A 19,772-nucleotide genomic window follows, 5' to 3' on the forward strand; every position below is an offset into this window, starting at 1 on the left:
TTGTTTTTCAGAGTCCATAGTCTCTCATGGTCCGTCTCCCCCTCCGATTCCCCCTCTTCATTTTCCCTTCCTGTTACCTTCTTATTTTTTTTTTTAACATATACTGTATTATTTGTTTCAGAGGTACAGGTCTGTGATTCAACAGTCTTACATAATTCACAGCGCTCACCATAGCACATACCCTCCCCAATGTCTATCACCCAGCCACCCCATCCCTCCCAACACCCCACCACCTACCACTCTCAGGAAACAAACTGAGGGTTGCTGGACATCATTAGTTTCTGATGTAGTGACATAGGTTTTTAATCTATGTTCTCTACCCCCTCAGACCTCTTCAGGCTCCTCTTCCCCAACCTCCAGCATCAGATTTAATTTTGGTTGATCTACCTCCTTTACAGCTCCAGGCCCTCTGCATGGACTGCTTCCTGTAGGCCTTCATTTACTCAATTCTTACAAGTTTATCAGAACCTAGTGCCAATATCACTTCCTAGGAAAATTACTTCTGAAACTTGGTTGGTAGGTTCCTTGATGTATATGCTTGGAACACCTTGTGATTTTGGTTTAGAGCAATTATCACAGCTTCTTGTTTTATATGTATTTGTCTACTTACTATTTACAAATGTCTGTCACTTGTCTTAGGTGATAAACTCCACGAAGGCAGAAGCCATGGGGGTTTTATACTTCATAGTTTCCCACTTTCTAGGACAATACGCTTATTAGGCACTTGCAGATTTGTTGATTGGAGAATTTGTGAGCATTCCAGTCGTTTGTGGTTAGTACTTCCATCAGATAAGGAACATTTCTTGAAGAAAAATCACTGATACTCCCCATTATATTCTATTTTTAACATTACTGCGTTCAGGTCTTCCTTCCCATTCTGTACCTCCCCCACATTTCTTTTAGGAAGAAGTGGCAAGTTAAGCAGAACTTACTCAAATGAGTGAGCTCACAAGATAACTACTGTGGTCTCATATGTCAGTGACAATTAAAATTCTGTCACTTAAACTAAATGGATCCCAGGACTCTCTAGAAATAATAATCTCAAAGACATTTCAAAATTGCAAACTGTAGAGTCCACAACTGATTTTTTTAAGGGAATAATGAAAAATCACAAGTGGAAGCAGAAAAGAATAGCTTAACAATGATAACAGAATAGGAAAAAAGCAAGGGTTGAGAAGTATGTACTGTTAATACAGCCTTTCCTGCCACTAGTAAAAATCTTAAATGGCTTAGTGTCTAAGCTCAGAGAGCAGAGGTTTATACAATGCTATTGATATAAAAGTTACCTGCATACTTAATTGGCCTTAGGTGAAAGCACATGTAATAAATCTAGTGGTCATGGTGTGGTAATAAGCAATGGTTATTAAACATTTCAGTTCTCCTATTTAAAGATGAAAGAATCAAAATGTTCAGATAAGTATGAATGTTCCCTGGGCGCCTGGGTGATTCAGTCGGTTAAGCGACTGCCCTCAGCTCAGGTCATGATCCTGGAGTCCCTGGATCGAGTCCCGCATCGGGCTCCCTGCTCAGCAGGCAGTCTGCTTCTCCCTCAGACCTTCTCCCCTCTTATGTGCTTTCTCTCTCTATCATTCTCTCTCTCTTAAGTAAATAAATAAAATCTTTAAAAAAAAAAGTATGAATGTTCCCTTATTTGTTTCTTTATCAAGGCAAACTGTTTTAACTGCACACTTAATAATATTTTCCACCAAATTATTAACATGCAATTAAAATTTAATTTTGTATATTTATAGTAATACATTTCTTTTACATGTAGAAGTTTACTTTAATAGTTTAATTTGACCAAGATATAGTTGATTATAAAGGGAAATATATAAATATATGAGCAAAATTTGATTGAACCAGAACACTAAAATAGTTTATTTAAAAAAATGTTCATCATTGGGGTGCCTGGGTGGCTCAGTTGGTTAAGTGTCTGCCTTCAGCTCAGGTCATGATCCCAGTGTCCTGGATGGAATCCCGCATTGGGCTCTCTGCTCAGCAGGGAGCCTGCTTCTCCCTCTGCCTGCCACTCTGCTTACTTGTGCTCTCTCTCTCTCTGTCAAATAAATAAATAAAATCTTTAAAAAAAGATAAAAATAAAAAATAATAAATGCTCATTGCCTTAATCCTCAAATTATCAAATTGTTGGATATAAGCAGCAGAGTATTTTTCTTCTTCAATTAAAAATTTAATAAATCTGGAATTGGATATTTTGCCAACATATTACTGAATTTGTTATTTAAATGACTTGTATAATATTTAATAACAGAGAGGATTACTTTTAGAATGGGTAAAATGCATGAGGCTAAGCAAACTTTGAAAAGGATCAGGAGCTAAATTAATTCAAAATATTCTGAATAATTTAGAGTGACACTTACAAAACCTTTCTGCTTTCACAATTGGAAAGAATTGACCCCTGAGGTAAGATCTGAAGAACAGTCAGTATTATTATTGCTACTCAAGAAATTACTTCCTTGACTTTGAATGGAACAAACTTTATTGAAAAGTTTTGATGCCCTCCACAGAATGTAATTCAAATTAATGTTCTCTCCTTGGCTTGAGAATCTCTTGTAGAAATTTTAAGAACGCCTCCCTCTACTAAGAAAATTTAAAAAGTACAGTGCAACCTTTCATTTTATTTAATATTTGTGCCGTTTAAAAGTAGTCCAAAATATGCTTCTCAAAAGCAAAGTATGGTTATATACTATATACCAGACATATACTAGTTTATAATTCTATTTTATAATATCATTTTATTTTTATACTCTATCATTTCAAATTAGATGCTCTATCTTAGAAAATCATCTGTAGGTGTTTGATCATGCACATTGAATTCATCCAATTCTATCTGCCTCTCACAAATAGATACTGTTTATCTGAAGGAATAATTACATAGATTTGAGAATTTTGTATCATTTGCAATAATAATTCATTTTTCCATTTTCCATTAATTTACAGTTCACATTTATTTCCTTGATTGGTTTACTTTAAGTTTTGTTATGACTATAATTAGCTATATATTAAAGTGTGTATTCTTTGGCACATTGGACCAATATTGACAGACTCAGCAAAAACAAATTGCTACAAATTTTATACATGTGCAAAATGCCTCATGGATTTTTTTTAAAGATTTATCTATTATTTGAGAGAGAGAGAAGGAGAGAGCGTGGGTGGGGCGAGGGGCAGAGGGAGAGAGGCAGACTCCTCAAAGAGTGGGGAGTCAGCCATGGGGCTCAATCTTACAAACTTGAGATCATGACCTGAGCCAAAATCAAGACTCGGTTGCTTAACCAACTGAGCCAGCCAGGCACCCCTTCATTGATTTTTAATTTTGGAAGTCACGTTGTTCATTGTTTGACATTTTTAAAAATATTACTTCTAATTAGCACTGCTATGATAAACTCCCTTGTTTTGTGAAGCAATTTTATTGTTAGTGTTAGTATTATCTTTAAACAACAGGTGAAGGATCTTGCCAGTTATTCAAAAGAAAGAGAAACAAATATGAAATTAGCTTAGAAACCTTAAGAAAATCATATATATATATATCCCTAAATTTGTAAACATAACATTTATTTATAATCCTAAAAGTGCTTAAATGTTAATAATAATAAAATTCCACTAAAATATTTATCATAATAATTTCCTATACAGAAATTAAACATCTAATGCATTTATTTAACTTGAGAAATAAAGGACTAGTTTCCCCACAATATTTGGTAACAAACCCTCTACAACAAATGAGAACTTGTCGTTTATTATTCATCCCTTGTTTGTCCATTCAAAATACACTTGTATATCCTGAGCTAAGTATTTGGCCCTTCCAGATCCATACCCCGCATTAATAAACAGATTCGTGGCTCATGAAGCTGACCTATATGAACTACACCCTTGCTCTGTTTCTGTTGGGCTGTCAGTTGGTGCCCTGGCAGAAGATACCAGGTAGAAAGCGGAGTGAGAGCAGAGTGTTTCTACCCAGCATCACTTGAGGTTGCCTCTTTGTGGCTCTGTTATTGACTGATGTGTCCAGCTCCACTCAAAGGGGGCTTCCTTGTGTAATTTTCTCTACGTTGTTCCCTTGGGCCTAAGAGTAGTGGAAGCTTATTTATTGCATAGCCACATGACTCTTTGTAAAAGTCTTTTGTAAATACATTCTGCTTGAATGATCCCAACTTTGGATTTCCCACCTGTTTCCTGCTGTGGCCAACCTAAAACTACTGTCTAGCACCCACCAGGTGTGGTTCTTGTTAATGTCAAGATAGTACTCTTTTATTTGTTTATGTATTCTTTCATTATGTATTTATTATTTATTTATTCACCCATTCACTCACTTATTGTAATGTGAAGGGGAACAGAGATCTTTCAATTTCTGTTCTTGCATCTTTAAATAAAATTAGCTCTAAAGGTCTCAACCTCTGCCCTTTTCCCCCACCAGTCAGCCCAAACATTCAAAATCCCAATCTCTAAAAGCAAAACCACACGAAGATCCGAGGAGTTGTGATTTTAAAATGTGAGAAGATATTTTGTGACAGTATTCTCCTTTCCATGTGAGAACAGAGCATGTCTTTTGTGTAGAAACTCAGTGGTGAAATGCAGTGTCTTCCCTCATTAAACACTGTTCAGACTTTTTTGACTAGAAATGTATTCTTGAAATGTATTCACTATAACGATAATTTTCTAATAATAAAATCATGTGAATTGCCAATGAGGATTGTTAAAAAGTTTTTGTCTTTATGTGTGTGGTTCATAATTACAACAATACAAAAAAAATCATTCTTCAAGAATAGTAAAAGAAGCTATGGTTCCATCTCATTATTTTTTAAAATATGGTTATATAATAATTTTAAAGACAATTACAGGACACTTCTTGGATTAAGAAATATTAAAAGCATTTAAAAGCATTTTAACATTAATGACTTTAAAATATTTAAAATGGATATAAAAATTCAGTTTTGCTATTTTCAAAAATACTCATTTATTTATTTTGTTAAAATAAGTTTTAAGATAATATATTGATTCTAATTCTTGAAACAGACTGTAATAATACATGATAGTTATCATTTTCTCGTCATCCTATGAGATAATTCATAATATTTTATGAAGTTCAGATTAGAATTCAGGAATATAAAAAAATTAAAGCAACATGACAAAATATAGTAAATATAGAAGATTAGGACAATAAAAATATGAAATATATTACAAGACTGGAGTGTTAATTTTTTTGTTTTCCTCTTTGCCCTAACTTGAACTAGCTTCACCAAGACTTTTGGATTTTAGATTGATTTTAAGTCCATTCACAATACAGGAGATGCTATGCCTGTTTCTTTGAAATGGTTGTGACATTTAATTGCAGTTTTGTCTGAAAATACTATTTTTTTTAAATGCATTCTCTTTTTTTTAAGATTTTATTTATTTGAGAGAGAGAGAGAGAGAGAGAATGAGAGAGAGAGAGAGGGCATGAGAGGGAAGAGGGTCAGAGGGAGAAGTAGGCTCTCCGCCGAGCGGGGAGCCCGATGCGGGACTCGATCCCGGGACCCCAGGATCATGACCTGAGCCGAAGGCAGTCGCTTAACCAACTGAGCCACCCAGGCGCCCCTGAAAATACTATTTTATAAGATGTTTATCTTCCTAAAAGGAATTCGTACTGGGGCTTGCTTTGCTCCAAATATTGCCTTTGTCATTCAGGGTCTCTTTATAGGTTTTTCCCCTCTCTCTGGATACAATTGTCAAATATATGGAACTAATCAGCCAATCAACTTCTCTCTCTCTCTCTCACACACACACATGCACACAATGGTTCAAATATGGGCAGAAATATATTCTGGAGATTTCAGGAGAATGAGTAAAATTATAGTTAAAGAGAATGAGAATGATGAGGAACTAAATATAATATATATTATATAAATATATATATAAATATAATAACATGTTTTATAAAAGCCATTGAAGCAAATAAAATCGGGATTATTTTTGAGGAATATGTCTCCTCTCCTGAAATCTGTTACAAAACTTCACTGCAAATACTAATATTCAACTTAATATTTTTCACTTATTCTTAAGTCCTTCAAGCATTTAGTAAATATTCAAGAAGACTTCTGCTAAGTCATCTGTAAAGTTTATTTGAATTTAAGTAAATTCTGCCATGCCAGAACTATCTTTACTCATCTATCCTCAGAATGGAGCACATTCTGGGTCAAGTAATAGATATTTAGTTAAATGTGTCTCTAATTAACCATTGACACATATGCTATACAATGAGGATAACATCTTTAATCAAGGATAAGCAGGCATTCTAAAAGTGAGAAATTTTAGAACAGCCCAATACTACCAATTTGGAGAATCTGGTGTCAGGTGAGTGAATTCATCACTCATGCACCCGCAAAGGAATTTAAAGACGTGTTCAAGGATGTCTGGCTACTACTTAATAATGACAGTCTCCTCAGGGAAGGGGCAGCACATGTGTTTGCCCTGTTCATGCCTGGGAAGATAGAAGGATGCGAAGGTCAGGTCTTAATTACAGAGCACAGTGACCTGGGTAATAGCAGATTTTTAGATCCAAGAAACAATATTTCCTTTAACTTTGATCACTTAAAGAAGCTAGTGACATCCATCCAGCCAGAGGACATAGATGGAGGTAAGAACTCTTACAGAGAATCCTGTGATGATGTTTTAAAATGGTCTATGAGAAAGATCATTATTTCAACGACTTCTGTACTCTTTATGTTAAAACTATAGATGGCAAAAGACCACTGTTGCATGTATCAAAGCCACTAGCTTCAGCCTAAAATTTTCTGGAATGGTCATTGGAGATCAGAATGGAAGCTCACCATCACACCATCTACAGCCCTGGTTGTTGGAATACTCAAGATTCAGGTTCACTAGTACGAAGATGGCAATGTTCAGTTGGTTAGTCATGAAGACGTATAGGACTCAGTAACTGTTTCTAAGGAAGTCCAAAGTGCCAAGGAGTTTATTAAAATCATAAAGCATGCAAAAAATGAGTAGCAGGCAGCAATTAGTGACAAATATCACACAACGTCAGACACCACATTCACCGCCTTGTGCCATCAGTTACCAGTTACCCACACCAAAATCAACTGAAACAAGATTGGTAAAGAAACATGGAATGCTTAAAGGCTGAATGTAAGGATTCTTCAGTACGTAGCAAGAAAGGATTCAATATGTGGTCCTGTGATAAATAAGTGATTTATAAACAAGAGTGATATTTTGCTAGGGCTTTAGTTAACACGTTTTCTAGCCCTCACAGAATACTGTTGAATCTATAGCATCATTTTGATTCTCTTGTGCTCTCTGCTTTGTAATTTTCATGTTTTCACTATGTCTACTTGTAATTTTTTTTAATTCTGCCATATTTAGTGATGAAGAGAGTGATGTATCCTGGAGTCATCTTCCTGTTTAGATCATTTTCCTAGCCGTGAAGCCCTGTTACTGATATAGACAGGTAATGTGCCCCGTATTTTTCTACTCATGTCCTTCAAAGCGCTTCTGGTACTTCAGTGATTTTTACTGATCCACCAAGAACTAAAGAGGCTACGCTATAAACTAGCTGAGTAGAAGACACATTCATCCTTCTCCTTCCAACTCCTTTGATCATCATTTATAACATCTCATAACTGGGGGCACCTTGGTGACTCAGTCAGTTAAGCATCCGACTCTTGATTTCATTTCAGGTCATGATCTCAGGGTTGTGAGATGGAGCCCCATGTCCGGCTCCATGCTGGGCAGCTTGGAGCCTGCTTAACATTCTCTCTCCCTCTCCCTGTGCCCCTCCCCTTAAGTCTGTGCCTTCTCTCTCTCTCACTCCCTCTCTCTTTCTCAAAAAGAAAAAAACATAAACATCTCATAACTGTAGTTTTTTAAAAGTTTGGAATTGAGTTTTTCAGGTCCCTTTGTGGGGGCAAAGGAAGTTGTCTAGAAATTCCATATAACCAACTTCTATGGGGAAGTTGTATTTTAATCCAGAGTCTTCAGCCACTGTCCCTGCACATAAATGTGTTGGCTTTCTCCTCTTCCCTTGTTTTCTCCTTCCCATCTAGTACCATTATAGTTGTAGACATAAGTCTGCATTTTTAGAAGAGTTTTACTCATTTATTATTATTTTTTTTATTACTCATGAACTACTGACATACTAGGGATGTAGTAGAGTATAAAATTTGAAAAATGCAGATGTTGAAGTAATAATAGGTATCTTGTACTTTAATACTTTGTGGTGGGATTGTACTTTAAGCAAATGAATCAAACAACTATGTAAATCACAGACAAAAACTAAAGATGAACCAAAGTGAAAAGGATCTATTCCAGGCAGTGTCTTTCTACTGTAACCTGCTATTTAAGGGAATACTAGTGATTTGTTCTAAATAGGATGCACAACTTGTTCCAAATTACTCTTCCTCAGTCCTGTCTGCCAAGAACTCAAATGTAACTATGATGCAGCAACTCTTCCCAGGCTTATTGGCAGGTATATGCGTGATCTCCCAGAATACACAGGTGACAGAGATATGATATGACAACTGCTAATGGTAGATTCATTTATATTGTTTACACTTCTATGGCCAGGCCTTAACGGAGGGTCAGTTTTTCAAAAAACAGGTAGTGTCTCCCTCTTTGCCTCCAGATACATGTCAAAAAAGAAGGGGGCTTTTGTTTCAGCTTTCTCTTTCCTCAGTAATACAGTCAAGCAAGTTTGTTTCCAAGTGACCCATTGAGCTATAGAAGCATTTTTTGTTTATTTCAAATAAAATATATTTGCATTAAAAAATAAAAGTAAGAAATGCATTTAACAAGTCACATTTACATAGAACAAATAATGGAGAACATCCCTTTCAAATATTTCTAATGTGCTTCCCATTTTCATTGACCTTAATTTTTCCTAAAACAACTTCTCCCTAGTTAACTCATTTATCTACGATAGATTTAAATTACATGTCAAAAACTCTTTACTCCTCAAATCACTTTTGGTTCAAAGGATGTAAAGGCAGTTAAATTTTGAACAAGTTCATTGTTGTATTACATTTTCCTTTCACTGGGGAAGAAATCAGGAGGAAGAAAGGCAGGTGTAATCGAAAGAATGGAACACATGAGGCTTACATTATTTTCATAAAGTCATCAACAAAAAGACACATGAAGAACAACGTTCTTACCTCTTAGCTCAATTTAGACGAAAACTTTGTATGGAAATAGTTAAGTGATTTCTACTTACTTTTTTGTGATATTTAAATTTAATGTTATCGAAGAATCACATCTAAAAAAATTCTTACGCATTATCTCCGTACTCTTTAAGAATGATTCTGCTGTCAGGCTAGTTTACTCAAATCTAACTAGTTCATTTTATCTGCCAGGATGCAGAGCTGATACTATAAGACGAAAAACTTTTCTCTTCAGTAACCATTTAAGAAACACTGGATAAATTAGAAAGGCATTTTGGAAATTAGCTCTTTTTCAAATAAGAAAAAAAAATCTATTCTATACTGCAAGGAATTATTGGTATTTTCTTCTAATTAGAAGGTTTTTTTTTTTTAAGCCAAAGGTCCTCAGAAAGTAATAAAGACATACTGCAATCCAGGGAGGGTTTAAATGCTATCTCCTACTCAATACTTGTGCAACCATCTATATATTCATTAACATTTTGGACCTTGGAAGGAGGAAATAGTTATTATACTGTTGGGTTATTCATCCATCTGAGTGACTCCATTAGTAGTTTTCAACAAATGTGACTTCTATTATCATCAGTAACTAAGTATTGTGTACATAATAAGCCTTTTATAGATAGTGCAAATGAATTAACCACTACCAATGCCTCACATTTATGTAATATGGTATATTTCACACATGTTAAAATAAAGCTCCATATTTAAAAAGGTGATTTTCTTAGAAGATCAGACTCATATAAGATATGCATTTTAAATTTATTTCATGGAATATAGTATGTTTGCACAGCAATATATTTAGCTGAGAAAACTATTCCTTGTTTTCATATATTTTCTGCTTTGTAATTGCTGATCTTTATACTCACTTCATGCTTTTCACTCAATATCAGCTTCCTCTACTGGGGTGATGGCTGATCAGTCTCTATCTAAATGCACATTTGCTGTTGAGAGGTCAGGCAAGATGGGGACTTAGAATCTCCATTGGATTGGCAAAATGTATTCCACAGTGATTTCTATATGAACAGATATGGAGACACACAAAAACAGGATTAAAGTTGCTTAAAAAGTGCATGAGGAAAAATATTAAAAGTTTTATAGAAAAAATGTATCTTCAACAAGCAAGAGGGAATAAAAACAGAGGATGGAGGCAGTTTTAGATTAAAAGGGACATAAGAGACATAATACATATAAATGTGAACATTGATTCTGTTTCAAATAAGTTACAAAATGTCATTTTTTGAGATAAGGGGGGAAATTTGAAAATGGACATGATATTAGATGATACAAAATAGCTAATTTCCATGTCATGATGTATAGAAAGGACACTGTGGTTATGCAAGGAAAGCTCCATAATTTTACAAGATGTTAATAAAAATATATATATGGTAAAGTGATATAAAGTCAAGAATTTTCTTTAAAATACCACAGGATTGTGAATAGATGAAGCAATGTTGTAAAATCTTTATAACAATTGAATCTAAGTAAATACTCTATAGAAAATTATTCCTCTTTTATATAATTCCTTAAAATAAAATTTAATTTAGAAACATTTTTAGAAGAAGTAATCTTATTCTATGTTTCCAGCATAAAGCTGGAATATATACATGACCATCCTCCTGCTGAGAAGTATTAAAAACACTGTATAAAATTTTAAAAAATAAATAAATAAAAGTAAACCAACTTTGTAATTGCATTAAGGACTTAGCAAGGAAATAAAGAATCCTGAGACCAAAAACTAATTTAAAAGCAAGAAAGAAGAGAGATAAACAGCACTGTACTAGAACAAGCTACTTGCCCTGAGGACATTGTAAAATGAAACCTAAGGAAATTGAACTTTGTTTTTTATGTATTTCTGGGACCGGCTCAAGGTGGTAAGCCTTTTAGCAGAACTTCTAAATATAGTTGGGACTTCAAGCGACTATAACTTCAGGGTAAGCGTGCGCTAAATATCAGGTCACTTTCTCTCACCCCATGCTAGATAAAAAAAAAAAAAAAATCTTCCTCAAAATGAAGAGCTAGGTGGGAAGAAAAAACTTTCCCTGAAAATTAATAAATGATAAGTTAGCTTTAATAGTTCTTCATGCTGAATTCAGCTAATCTGGTTGAAAAATAATAATCAGATACAAAGTAAATGCAAGTCATTTGAAGGAAGTCTGCATGCTCAAAGAATTTGCATGAATAAAGTTCCATGGAAAATAAGCTCACAGTTAAAAATCACAAAACATAGAGGGAAATAAGACAAATGAGAGATAGTAGAAACAACGGAACATTGAATAACACTCAAAAAAGAGGCCTGAAACTGATCTTTTAAAACTGAATATGAATTAAGTATTTTCCTATTTATAAGTAACAAAAAGTAAATAAAACATAAATGCATTACAATTAAGTATTATAGGAGACTTTTACATTGCTTGCCCCAATATTTCATACCTCCCAGTGTACAGGCTTTGTTGAGCCATCTCCCACATTGACTCCGAGTTTGACAATTTTTCCTGCTTTGGTCAATGGAAAATTAGCAAGCATAAATAGGTATATATATATGATAAGCATTTGCACATTGGGGTATGTTCTCTAGAAATGTTCCCTTTTAGAAATCAGCCTCCGTGCTACAAAAAGTCTTAGGAAATACTACTGAATTAAGAGTTTGGAAAACAGAGCCAGGGTGTTTGAAAGACCATCATGGATGTTCTAGCACTAGCCAAGCATCTAGATGAGTGTAATCATGTAGATGACTTTAACTATGGTGACACTGAGCCCATTCGACCCATAAAATCACAAAAATTAATAAATCAATATTCTTTTACAGCAGTAGTAGATAAACTTTTTCTGTAAAGGTAATAAATGTTTTAGGCTTTGTGAGTCATACAATCTCTGTTCCAATAACTCAGTTCTATCCTGTAACACACAAGCAGCCATGGGCAGTATGCAAATAAGTGAACATGGCTGTGTTTCAATAATACTCTATTGGTGGGCATGGGAAGTTGAATTTTATATCATTTTCACATGTCACAAAATATTTATAACCATTTAATAATAAAGCACCTTTCTAGGCTCGGAGATATACCAAAACAGGTGTTGCACCTCATTTGGCTTTCAGGCTATAGTTTTCTGATCCCTGTTGTATTGATTTGATACAAATCAATACAAACTGAAAATAACTGTAACCGATACAAATAGATAACTGAAACAAAACTTGAAATAAAGTTTTGTTAGAAACTGAATACTGATAACTGAATACAAACTGAAACAGAAATTGTTACTGGAAGTTGGCTCCTGCTATAAAGAACTTTGCTTTACATCTTAGGTACATTAACCCTTTATTCTAATGTCACTTCTGTTTAGCCTTTTTTTTTTTCCATTTCCATCATACAGTTCATGGTTTCACCTTCTTTCCTAAGATCTGAATCTAATTTATTTAAATATTTTTGTCACATGATTGGGACAAAACAAGAAAGATTATTTTACGTATTATATACAAGTAATACTTTCATATCCATGTAGAATATTTGCGTAAGAGAAGCTGTGTTCAGTGGGAAATTAGCAAGCACAAATAGGTAAATATATGATAAGCACTTGCACATTGGGGTATTTATAATTTTAATTATAGAGCAAGGCATAATTTTACCCACCAGTAAAAAAAAAAATGATATTTGATTTATAGGTCCAACCAATTCTACCATCTTCCTGTTTTCCTAAGAAAGCTGTTGGTTCAATTTTCCATCCTAGGGAGAATTTTTCTTGGCTTAATCTTTGAACTATAGAATCAGGCTCAGACAGATACTGTGCCATTCCCTTGGTAGTAGCCATAAAAATGCAACATCATACTCTGACCTTATTAGTTGAACAGTCTATTTTTGTAGAAATAACCAAGGATTTATTTTTAACTGAAAAGGAATAAAATATTTCTGTTTGAACTCTATAGGCCATATTTTAGAATCTAAAATGATAGTTTTCTTTCCATTTTGAGATACCAATTTTTCTTTGAAAGATACATGTGTTTGGTTTGTTCGGATGGACTTTTTCTATCATGTCATTCAGATCTCAGATCTTTGATAGCAGAGCTAAAGGATTTTGTTTTCTGGTGTCTCATCTATAATGGGCTCTACATATCTATGAAACCCATACTGAAGAGTCTCTGTTTTGAAGTTATTTTTATCTTTAACACAATAGGTACAGTTTAAGGATTAATCTCCAGAGTTTTTATTATGTTTTTAAATGTGTCTTCTTGTAATAAACTGTAAAGCAGAACACTTCGGTTGAAGAGGAGACTTCTTTTTTCTCTTAAGGTGTTTCCTTAATCAATTGTAACTCGAAGGCTTGGTGGCAAATTTAAAAGGATGTAAAAGTATCAAACTTATCTCCCATGCTATTTTTAGTTTTGCTGTTAAACATAGGTTTAGGATTATGTTGATAAAACATGTGCATTTAATATTTCTCTATATTTTTTAAAGTAGGCATTTCATGGGAAGAACATAAATAATTTTAGTTGTCTGTACCAGTAAGTGATTATCGTTCTATACAGGTGTTAAGTGAAATAGTGATGTATTGTGTGACTATCAGATTGAAATAAGATTCTTGTTGAGAGGTCAGAATTCAACTGTAATATAGCTGCCCTATAGACAATAGGCAGGGGAAGTGATTTGAGTTATAAGTAGTTTTGCCTTGACCATAACCAAGTTTTAGGAATTAGAGGCAAAGGGAGGTCAGATTCCTCAGAATATAACAAATAGCTTGCCAATTAATAGGATTTGTGCTTAAAGTCCATTAAACCTATCTCTATTACCTCATACTCTTCAATCTCTTCAGGTAGAATTAACTTTCTCCACTAACTTGGATGTCAGAAGAATCAGTCCTGAGGAATTTTACCTTGATTGATGGGGAACTTTGTTTCATGATAACTTTGGTTAGAACACAAGAGAATGAAATAATAAAATTAATGGCAGTTACTGTTAGCTGATTCCACATGGACAATCCAGAAAAACGTATAAAAAACTTCTTTCTATTGGTGTGAATTACATTTTCTAATCCATAGACCTTCAAATTAGAGTTAGTATATTGGATTGGTCCTCTGACTTAGTCCAATTTTTCCTGACTCCTAAGTAAGTAGGGATTTCTTCTCTAAGATCCTCCCTCTCAAGGGATGAGTTTTCCTCTTATTGGTAGGACATCTATTTGTTTTTTTAGAACCCTGTTCTTCTACCTCCTTTAATTATCCTCAAACATTTCAATTCTCTAGTATCCCTAGTCTCCTTCCCTAGTATTTTTTCTTCAGTCTTTAGTGTGTGTTACCAGTTACTCTCTTATATCCAGGTTCATATTTCAGACCAGCAGTAAATGAGTGGCAAACAGACAAAGCAAAAACAATAACAAAAAACAAAAAACAAAAACAAACAAAAAAACAGAAAAGCAAAAAGTTTATATATACATGTATATGTATATAAATTCCCTAATGCCAAGTAACTATAAGACAATAAAATCTTTTAAGTCTTCAAGATTGATTTCCTCTTAGCAAATTTTCCATAAGAGATATTTCTATTACTGCATCTGCTTTGACCTGCGACACCAAAGTTATTCCCCATCTGTTATCTAATCTTTTTTCAAATCTAGACCCTAGATGAGGGAAGGGCATGCTACACAATTAAGTGTTGGAGTAGGAAAAAAATCAGGCATGATAATCTGATTAATATAATATGTTCTTTTACTGCAGGGTTCAAGAGTTATTGGGCTAATCAGAGATGCAATATTTATATAAGAAAATTAGCATATAAGATTTTCAAAACTCATTAGAATGCTAGCCATTTTCAGCAAACACTATGGCATTATTTCCATAATATATATACCTGAGTGGAAAAAAAATTCACCTAATAGTAACTCTGAATTAATTTTTATAGTTGTTACCACTATAAGAAGATCAGAATCATTTTATTCTTTTCCTTCCCAGAACTTCTTGCTAAAATGCAGACTGTCAAATATTAATATAAGTATTTTTCATCAACATTCCTATTCTATCCCCTCAAATCCTCTTCTCTTGTACATTGCATAACTCTAAAATTTGGCAAAATCCAAGGTAATCATAGTTATAAATAGTTACACAATCTTACATAGCATTCAAAACATATAAATGAGAAAGAGCAAGTTGGAAAATCCTCTTCCAGAAATCAACTTCCACATAGACATAATTATTTAAGATGTTGAATTTTATTTAACTGGTTTTAAACACACTGCATATTGAACAATAACAAAACAAGTGATCAGAGATATAAAATAGCTGTATTCAACAGACACAAACATTTAAGTGACATTCATTATTACTGAATTCTTCAAAAGTCTCTCATATCCCATTGGACATTCTAATGACAGGGAAATAGTGCTTAAATTCTTCCAGACAGAGATTCCATTCTCCACATGCTTTTATCCAGCGAATATTAGTATGTATGTTAGATTTATTGGAATTTTGACTTTCTTTAGTCATGTTTTTCCACATCCTCCATCACAAACTTGTTTTATTGCTCATTTTAAATGGGTTATATTAAACTAACATTTTATAACATCCATGTTGAGAAATAGAAAATGTAAAGTAGGCCTAATGAAATTTAAAAGAAGAAAATATAGGCTTTAACCAAAAAACAAAATCTAAACTTAATACATTTATGTCATCTTGGCATAAAGTTATCTCTAGAAGATAAATGGAAAGTAAGTACTGGGTTCTTTGCACAATTTTTAATATAGAAACATAACACACTTTGTACAAATGTAGAAGAAAATTAGCATTCAAGTTATTTTAGATATTTAGAATTTTACGTAAACAAATGGAGTCAGAGATTTGATTGGACAATCTTAAATAGCATTCAAATAATATAAATAATAAACAGTAAGTAAGCAAAATTTTCCTTATAGAAATCAACTCGGGGCGCCTGGGTAGCTCAGTTGGTTGGGTAACTGCCTTCGGCTCAGGTCATGATCCTGGAGTCCCTGGATCGAGTCCCGCATCGGGCTCCCTGCTCGGCAGGGAGTCTGCTTCTCCCTCTGACCCTCCCCCCTCTTATGTGCTCTCTCTCTCATTCTCTCTGTCTCAAATAAATAAATAAAATCTTAAAAAAAAAAAAATCAACTCTTACCAGGACAGACTATTAATGAATGATGGCTTTTAAACAAATCTGAAGAACATGAAGTTTCTAACCAAGTGGATACCTCTAAGCAGTGGAATCAGCAAATGCAGTATCTGTGAGTTGTTTCCAGAAGAGCAAGGAGACCTTGATGACTGGGTGGAATGAACAAAGGGTACAGGCAGTAAATCAGGCTGGAGTCAGGGTGTTAAAGGGGCCACACAGGGGAGGGCCTTGGACAATAAGGATTTTGGCTTTTAATATGAGTGAGAAAGGAAATTAATGTGACGTTTTTGGAAAGGTGCAACATGTTTGGACATAATTTTTTTTTAAAGATTTTGTTTATTCATTTGAGAGACAGAGATACAGAGAGAGAAAGCATGAGCAGGGAGAGAGGCAGAGGGAGAAGTAGGCTCCTCACTGAGCCAGGAGCCCGATGTGGGGCTTGATCCCATGACCCTGGGATCACGACCTGAGCCGAAGGCAGACGCTTAACCATCTGAGCCACCCAGGCGCCCCTGGACTTAATTTTAACAGGATTATTCTTGAGGAAGAAATGAGAAGAGGACAAGAACTGAATCAGGAAGAGCTTTTTTGGAGGTTGTTGCATTAATCAAAGAGAAAGGTATAGGGGCTTAAACTGGGTGATGTAAATAGAAATTGTTAGAAGTGATAAGTTACAAATATATTTTCAAAGTAGAGCCAACAAAATTCTCAGATGGATTAAATGATACTCAAGCTTTTGTTTTGTTTTGTCTCCAAAAGCAACTGGGAAGGAGGAATGAGCTGTAGTTTGTAGGCAGACCATCAGGTTCTCAAATAAAAAGAAAGAGGCAATGTTAAATCTTGATATTGATCCCACCGGTGGCAATGATAAAAGTGAATCTGATATGATTCTTTATTTTTAAATATGTTGGTCCTAAGATGTTGACAGATTGTTAAAATGAAGAAAAGGCAGGGCAGTTCTTGAAGTATATAGAAGGAAAATAATTTACGTAGAAAGATGAGGATTTGACAATCAATATTAGCAAATATGTTTGAACATATATTCAATGCCAGGTGTTCTTCTAGGCCTCAGAGATTATAGCAGACAACCACAGAGAGAAAATTAACTCTCTTCAATGTCAACAGTACTAACAACAGTGATTGTCATTTACGGAAGAGGGTAAAAGGATGGTAAGTGTTCTCTATTCTTGTACATCTCAGGCTGAGAGTGTGTGTGTGTGTGTTTAAAATATTATATGGTATCAACCCATTAAAATAATAATATGCTATATGTTAACTAATGTGAATTTAAATTAAAAAAACAAAAACAAAAACCTTTCTTTTGTTTAGATCGGTGGATGAGATGTTGCCCAATTCATAAATCATTTAAGAAAGCCAATTAAATCTTCAAATTAAAAAAATCATATGGTATATAATATGAAAACAAGCTGTTGAACTGTGCCCCTCCTCCAAAATTAATATATTAAAGCCCTAATCGCCAATGTGACTATATTTAAAATAGGGCCTTTATGTTGGTAAATAAGATTCAATGAAATCATAGGATGGAGACCTAATCTGAAAGTATTGATGTCCTTGTAAGAGGAAGAGACATCAGAAACCTTTCTCTCTGCACAAAGGAAATGTGAGAACATAGAGAAAAGGCAGTCTTTTTTTTTTTTTAAGATTTTATTTATTTATTTGAGAGTGAGGGAGAGAAAGAGAGCAGGGGTTAGGGCAGAGGGAGAAGCACGCTCCCTGCTAAACAGGGAGCCCGATGCAGGGCTCCATCCCAGGCCCATCCCAGGCCCCTGGGGTTATAACCTGAGCCTAAGGTAGACCTTAACTGCTTAACCAACAGAGCCACCCAGGTGCCCCCCAAAAAGGCAGTCTTTTGCAATTCAGGAAGAGATGTCTTATCAGAAACCAACCCTGCAAGCTCCTTGATCTTGGATTTCCCACTTTCAGAACTATGGGAAAATAAAATGATGTCTAAGCCATACCGTCTGAGGTATTCTGCTGTGGGAGACTGAGAAGAAAAATATACAACCTCAACATTCTGTATTACACTCTCACTAGTGTATTTTCTTTTGCTTCTATATCATGTGTGTCAGTCAGTGCTTGATGCACATAAGAGAAAATAAACTGATAAATTTAGTGGATTTGAAGTTAATACAGAGATTTAGATACTTACATAAATATTGCAATGGCTAGAGAAGAGAGACTCCAGGCTTGACTATATGGATACTCTCCGAACAGCATCTAGAATTGTTCCGCCAAGGGAGCTGCTATTTTTTTTTCTCTTGTTAATACATCTTTTATTACAGAAGTCTCAGCTAAGAGCTCAGGAGAGAGGAAAAATTATTTTTCATCCCCTACAAAGTCATAACTTTAGCAACAGAGCCTGATATATAGTATATGCCCAATAAAATGTTAACAAACAGAATACTGATGCAAGCTTAATCCAAGCTTAAGCCACCTGTGTTTTTCCTGGGGAAGCTGCTATTTTTAAGCTGTTTAGATGCAAAAGAATCTGGAAACCACTGATTCACAAGAGCCAGAAGGCTCCAAGATGGCTCTCCCTTAATTACCTATAATCTGGATTCAGGGATTCCCAGACCTCTTGTCGAATTCTGTTAGCTCCCAAACTATGCCAGAACCCCTAAGATTCTTTTTTTTATTTAAATTCAATTAGCCGGGCGCCTGGGTGGCTCAGCTGGTTAAGCGACTGCCTTTGGCTCAGGTCATGATCCTGGAGTCCCAGGATCAAGTCCCACATCGGGCTCCCTGCTCAGCAGGGAGTCTGCTTCTCCCTCTGACCCTCTTCCCTCTCGTGCTCCCTATCTCCCATTCTCTCCCTCTCAAATAAATAAAATCTTTAAAAAAAATAAATAAATAAATTCAATTAGCCCACATAGAGTACATCATTAGTCTCAGATACAGTGTTCAATAATTTATCAATTGCATATGATACCCAGTGCTCATCACATCGCATCCCCACCTTAATGCCCATCACCTAATTACCCCATCCCCCACCCACCTCCCCTCCAGCAACCTTCAGTTTGTTTCCTAGAGTTAAAAGTCTCTCATGGTTTTTCTCCCTCTTTGATAACTTCGCATTCAGTTTTCCGTCTCTTACCCTATGATCGAGCCTCCGCACTGTTTCCTATATTCCACATATGAGTGAAGCCATATGATAATTGTCTTTCTATGATTGACTTATTTCACTCAGCATAATATCCCCAGTTCCACCCATGTCAATGCAAATGGTGTGTATATATATATATACATATATATATATATATACACATACATATATGCCACATCTTTATCCATTCATCTGTCAGTAGACATCTCAGCTCTTTCCACAGTTTGGCTACTGGACATTGCTGCTATGAACATTGGGGTGCATGCAGGTGCCCCTTCAGATTACTACATTTGTATCTTTGCAGTAAATACAGAGTAGGGCAATTGCTAGGTTGTAGGGTAGCTCTATTTTCAACTTTTTGAGGAGCCTTCA

At 34.8% G+C, this 19,772-nt stretch overlaps 1 protein-coding gene and 1 pseudogene across 1 annotated transcript in view; both read left to right on the forward strand.

Moving 5' to 3' along the window:
- Positions 1-7,098, forward strand: part of LOC112820447 (F-actin-capping protein subunit alpha-1 pseudogene) — a 28,127-nt pseudogene extending 21,029 nt beyond the window's left edge.
- Positions 1-19,772, forward strand: part of CDH18 (cadherin 18) — a 990,219-nt gene that overhangs the window by 324,325 nt on the left and 646,122 nt on the right. The gene's annotated exons all lie outside the window — the stretch shown is intronic.

The sequence above is a fragment of the Callorhinus ursinus genome, unplaced genomic scaffold (assembly GCF_003265705.2).
Source record: "Callorhinus ursinus isolate GAN/ISIS: 27379988/994484 unplaced genomic scaffold, GSC_fseal_2.0 scaffold3, whole genome shotgun sequence".
Lineage (NCBI taxonomy): Eukaryota > Metazoa > Chordata > Mammalia > Carnivora > Otariidae > Callorhinus > Callorhinus ursinus.